This window comes from Molothrus aeneus, chromosome Z, assembly GCF_037042795.1.
Source record: "Molothrus aeneus isolate 106 chromosome Z, BPBGC_Maene_1.0, whole genome shotgun sequence".
In the NCBI taxonomy this organism is placed as follows: Eukaryota; Metazoa; Chordata; class Aves; order Passeriformes; family Icteridae; genus Molothrus; species Molothrus aeneus.
In genome coordinates, this window is record NC_089680.1 from 66,420,568 (window position 1) to 66,426,684 (window position 6,117).

At 42.4% G+C, this 6,117-nt stretch overlaps 1 protein-coding gene across 1 annotated transcript in view; it reads right to left on the reverse strand.

Moving 5' to 3' along the window:
* Positions 1-5,783, reverse strand: part of PJA2 (praja ring finger ubiquitin ligase 2) — a 32,904-nt gene extending 27,121 nt beyond the window's left edge. Inside the window, 1 exon segment of the mRNA XM_066569074.1 lies at positions 5,662-5,783. The gene's annotated coding sequence lies outside the window, so the exon portion shown is untranslated.
* Between the last annotated feature and the right edge of the window lie 334 nt (positions 5,784-6,117).

The window sequence follows — 6,117 nt, forward strand, 5'->3', positions numbered from 1 at the left end:
AGCTTCATGTGTCACTGCAATGGTTGGCTGTCAGGCTCTAAAGCAGCCTGCATTAACTTACTCAGCTCTGACAAATCTTTTTCTTTGAGAGTCTGTCTTCATTTTCAAGAAGCTCAGCAGGCTGTTGCATTAGCGCAGCTCAGGTGGCACAACTGAGCCATTCCATTACTGATTTTACACCATTTTCTGAGGGTCTATCTGCTTCAGTGCTATACACAACTCCTGCATTATTTCCAGGATTTTTATACTGACTTGCTCTGACTTCAGCCCAGTTGCCTTTACTTTCTTACACATTACTGTAAATAGTTTGAATGCATCGTTTTCATCTCCCCTGATGAAAATCCTCAATCCTCTGTTTGATCTGATAAACTGACAGCTTTGCCTTACCACTGTAATAATCAGTTTTACAGCTTTTATCCTAACAGCTTCAGCAGAAATTACACATTAAATCTCAAGAGGGAAGATTAAACAACTGCAGTACTAAAAGCTTTTAAAGATGAGGACAATGTGTATGCCATGTACTAACCAAGTAACAGCAAGCCCTATCCTCCCACAGAAAGCTAGCATTTTGAGAATAAAAAGCCTAACTTCTCCAGTTGTCCCTGTAGCAATCTATTCTGTTAATACAGAACACTATTATGTGCTGCTAATCATCAGGCAAGCTTTCTTATCTCCCTCCTTCCCCAATATCACAAGTTTTTTTAAGTAATTTTAAGTAGGTGTACTAAACTAAGGGTGCAGAAGTAGCGATTTTTACCCACTACTTGTTGGAAGACATACAGAAATTCAGACACTAACCCCCCACCTCCATATCTCTCCTCTCTTCTGACTTTCACATCTCATATTCTTATTTTAGTTCTGATTATAAGCTTCCCAGAGGAGGAAGCATGTCTCTGGAGGTGAAACACTTCAAATAGAAGCGAATAATCAACAAAATGAAAAGAGCTGTCTACACTTTGAGCAGAACAGATACACTTTTACTTTTGTCAGTGCAGATGACCCCAAAACACTTTAAGAAACCAGAACAATCACTTCCTTTCCTCCTGATAAACACAGCAACTAGAAATGACAAAAGAATCCCAAGGTGGAAGTGCAGGCCCTGGAAATTCTTACATGATGGAGAGATATAATTCATCAGACTAGAAGACCAGAAGATGTGTTTTCACATTGCTATAATCTTCTATAACTGTCTTTATTAATGCAAAATTAACCTAAAACATGTAATCAAGCCTTATTATCAGAAGCAGTAAAAGCAACTTTTAAACCTTTTTTTCAAAGTTTAGAGGTGTTTTGTTTTGTTTGTTGGTTTTTTTTCCCTGAAGAACAGTGAGGTCTCAGCACTTCAAACTCTTCTTCTTTCATAAACTTAATTCTTTATCTTGGATTCAAGGGTAACAAAAGCCTCTGATCCAATCAACAGACAGGAGAGTTCACCTGAAGTGTCATGAAACAGAATCTGAAGTGATTCCAATAAACCTGTGAAGAAGTAAAATCATTCTCAAAAAGAGAAGCATGAGAGATTATTGTCAAGTAGGATAAAACAACTGAGGGAATTACTAAAGGGGGAGCAACTGGCAATGTTCAGCTAAGCAGAAGGACAGTGGAGGATTATAGAGGACCACAATAGACAGAAGTCAAATCATTGCTTCCCTCTGTTTTGGCAAATAGCAACACACAGAGCTGCATTAGAGTGAAAACTACAGGACAGGAAAAGTAACACTTGTATCCTGACCAACAATGTAAATCAGATCTTATGCTCTGCATACAGTTTTAAAACACCATGCTTCAAAAAAGATCACTCTTTTCCCTGACACATAGAAACAATACATGGAAATGACACAAGGGAAATGTTTCTACCTGTAAGGATACTGTATCCCTCAAACAGATTGCCTGGGGAGGCTGAAAAATATCCATCAGAAACACAGCCCAAAGAAAAGTATTCAAACAAACAAACATCGGGTGAAGAATCACTGGGAGGAAGGGCTGGGAAAGAGGAATGCCTGACAAGTTTGAGGTCCTTACCAGCTCCACAGTCATTTCCCTAACCAAAGCTCCAGAATTTCAGATATTTATTCTGCCCCCAGGCTGGAATCACAGTCCTACATACCTACTTTTGGATGGAGTGGAAAATCTGGGGTTTTTTTCCTCCAAACTACTGGTGCTACAACGTGACTACCTATAACTATTTGCTTGTTTTCACACAGAAGATAAATCACAATTTTTATTACTTTTACACTTCTTTTCTTTTCAAAAATGTTTGAAAGGTTACACAATTAATATGCTGTATGAAATTGCACTGGGTTTACTTGGTGTGGTACAAGTATTTTATTTTTTTTTTGTCATCTCCTTTTAAAAGACACTACTTTGCACTTAAAGCACTTTATTACAATCCTGGAAGCATATTACAGATCCATTACCTAGGAGCCAAATTTTAGGCCTCAAAAATACTGCTGCAGGATCCTGACAGTACTCTCAGAACCCTACACCACAATTTTTTTAAGCTCCAAACAATAAATATCTGATTCACCAGACACATAATGAATAAAGATCTATTTAACATATGAAGTTGACTATAGCACCACCAAAACAAAAGGCAGATTTTGCTACTGTTTAAAAGCACCTGGGTTAGGGAAACTTCTCTTGAATGTTTTGGAACATTCTGACACTAAGCTGACATGATAGGAAACTTTGGTATAACCAATTATCACTAATCTCCTAAGAAATAATCCACAATCCTCACAATCACTTCTTTGTATTACACTTTTCTACAGTATCAACTAACGGCATAATTTAAATCTCAAATTTGTTATGATCTTGAATTTTCTTTTCCCTGCTTTGCTTCTAGCAGAGAGATATTGACGATGTTACAGCAATACATAAAAATCACAGGGGACTTCAGAATCTGAAACACAAACTTTTCAGATTCTGTTTTAATAATTTTTAAGGACACACAGACATGTGCCACATGGAATTCTCTCTGCTTCCACACTCACATATTTAGTTACCTGAAATGTTGATAAGGATTTAGTATAAAAACATCACACTGTAAATTAATCAAATTTGAAAAGCTGTTTTAAAACTACTCAGAATGATTAATGCCATTAGCAGCAGAATTTATAAGTATTTTTTCCCCATCACAACACATGAGCATTTAGCAATTTACATGACCATCCACTCTGTCATCCTAGCACAGTATTGCACTCATTACTACGAGCTCATCAATAATTACCTCAATTTCCCATATAAATAAGTCATTGCCCTGCTCCACATAAACAGACAGCCAGGTGTGGCCTGTATGACAACTTAGGCTCTTGTAAGAATTACTGCATTTTGCACCTTGACACCTCAAATAACTGCCCCCCAATTAAATGTGCACAGCACCACTACAAGAGCTTCAGGACATTCCCTTAATAAACTGCATGGTGAGTTTTGTTTGAGTCCAGGCTATCAAAACCACAGAAGCTGAAGTTCCAGACACTGGTTCAGGTGAGTGTGTCCTTTAGGGACAACCACAGTGCCCCCTATCCATGGATGTTCTGAACAGAAGGCTGAGATGAGCTCATTGTCCTTCTCTAGTAGTCAGGGTTTATCTGCTTATTCCACATTTGAAGCTGTTTCTGTAACTTGAGCGTTTATTGCACAGTAGTAACTGAAGTCTTTAAACATATTTTCCAACTGAAATAAATGCAAAGTAGCCCTTTAGAACCTATAAACGTACACTATTAAACATAGAGATACAGGATTGCTGAAGCACCACTGCAACTGAAGTAGGCTCTATTGGATTCATACACATAGCCACTAAAATGCAGGGGGCTTATTACTGTATCAGTGAATTAAATTAATTAAAACCAATTTTTTCTCCCTATTTTTCAAAATACTATTCAAAATACTATTAGGACAAGCCTTGAGAGAATGGTAAGTTATATGGTCACATCTCCAAACAACATCCACACCTCCAATTACCTAAGATGCCAAATAAACGTGACTCATCCCGCAACCACCTGCCTGCCCCAAAAACAGCCCTACTGCTGTACAGCACAGTAATACTTTTGGTTTCATTCAAGCCTTCCTAAGAATCCAAGAATCAAAACAAACACAGCTCAACAAGTACTATGGGCCATCAAGGAGATTACTGTGTAAAAATGGTAACAATGCCAGATCAACTTTTTGCAATAAATACCCACTACAGTGTTTGGGGAAGTCATGCAGTACATCCCATCAGTGTTTTTCACTTGCTATGCTAAACTACTTTTGTAAAGGCACACCTCTTCCTAGGATCAGTTATCTTAACAAGGCAACAATTCATGAGTATTTCTTACTTAGATGAGGTTTTGATCTGTCAGGAACTCTTGCACCTTACTACACTGCCATTCACTCTACCAGTAAAGGAAATTTTAAAAACAGGCCTATTTCACAGAAGTTTTCTCATCCTGCATTTTAATGCAACTTCAAAATAAAGATTTTTGTGAACAACTTTTTTCCAGACTTCTTCCTTTCTTAGTGAGTGAGAGAAAAATAAATTCTGTGAGACGCTGACTCAGCTACAAGAAAACCTATTTTATTATGCACATTTGCTCACACAATTTTAAATAAACATACTTCTCCCAAATGAAATTTCAAACCATAAAGTATGTATTCTTCATTTCTGCATTAAAGAGAACACTAACAGTCTGACACCATTCTTCATTGCTACAGTACACATTTTTTTCTAGATAGTGTGGCAAAAATCCAATCAAAAGTCATTCTTCTAAACTGCTTAACTATATGCACAGACAAATGCAGATCAAGAACTACACTGAAAAAAATGTGGTGAATATGTTACAGTACATAAAGAGGACCTAAACACAGTCTCTAAGCTTTCAAACACATCCCCTAAAGTACACAGCTTCTAAACTTAGAATAAACTTCCTAAGTTTTTGTGCACCACGGAGATTCATATGCTGTGTCACCCAAATATTTCAGTGTTAATTGACCAGCAGTACCCAGTAAAGCCCATGAGCAGGTCAGGGCATCCTGAGAACACTCAGCTCCACCATAGCCAACACTGCCACGAGCATTCAAGAGAACTTCCAAAGGTGCAGCAGGAGGTGCTGCTTTCCTACAGGTGCAAGAACCATCCCTGGCAGTGTAACTACAGGTTAATTAATTTCACTCGTGCGGAAGAAAAGGCACTGACAAATCCCCCCTGGATTCTGGGCCCAAAGCACGTTCCCTCTGACCCTGCGTTTGAGGGTTGCTCTGCTGGCTCGGACATCCTCTCCTCAAGCAAAGAGAGAAGTGTGAGTGTTTCACAACCTCGCTGGAGCGATGTCAGCGATGTCCCTTGGCCAGTGGCTCTCCTCACACCCGCGGGTGCTCGGATAGCACAGCGCAGACCCCAGGCCAGGACCTCCCCTTTCCCCAGGGTACTGAGTCACCGCCACGGTGGTGTGGGAGAAAAACTAAAAAACACAACAAAAACCCCCAACCAAACAAGAACAAACCAAACCAGCAACAAAGAAAGGAAACTAATTGCAAGCCCTTTGCCCCCGAAGACCTGCCCATGTTTGCTCTGCCGCTGCGCGCCCCGCTGGCTGCCCCGCGCCCACAAACGGCCCCGGCCCCTCACGGACGGGCACTCGCGGGGCCGCCACGGCCCGCCCGCCGTGCCTCCTGACCCACCGGCTGAGGCCCCCGCCCTCGGCCGCAGGCCCGTCCCGGAGGGATGGAGCAAGGCGGCTGCTCCACAGCACAAACGACCGTCACCAGGACCACCAGCGGCTCGACCCGGTGCCCCCGGCCCCCGCCCGCCCCCTTTTATGGGCGCCCTGCGGAGCCGGGCCGGGGCTGGAGCCGCACTCACCCCGCCCACTCCTGCCACCACCTCCCGCCCGCCGCCTCCGCCGCGGCCAATCCCGCCGCCAGCAGCGCCCGCGCCGCCCAATCAGAAGCCAGGGTGGAGGGCAGCGGCCAATCTCGAATGAGGAGCGGGGCCCGGGGCGGGGCGCGGCGAGGACTGGGCCGGGCCGGGCTGGCAGTGAGGGACGCCGTGCCCGGAGCGCCCCGGATGGGCCTTCGTCTGCTGTTCACCACTGCCACTTCTCACCACTGCCTTGTAGGATTTGCCGTGCTTCAACC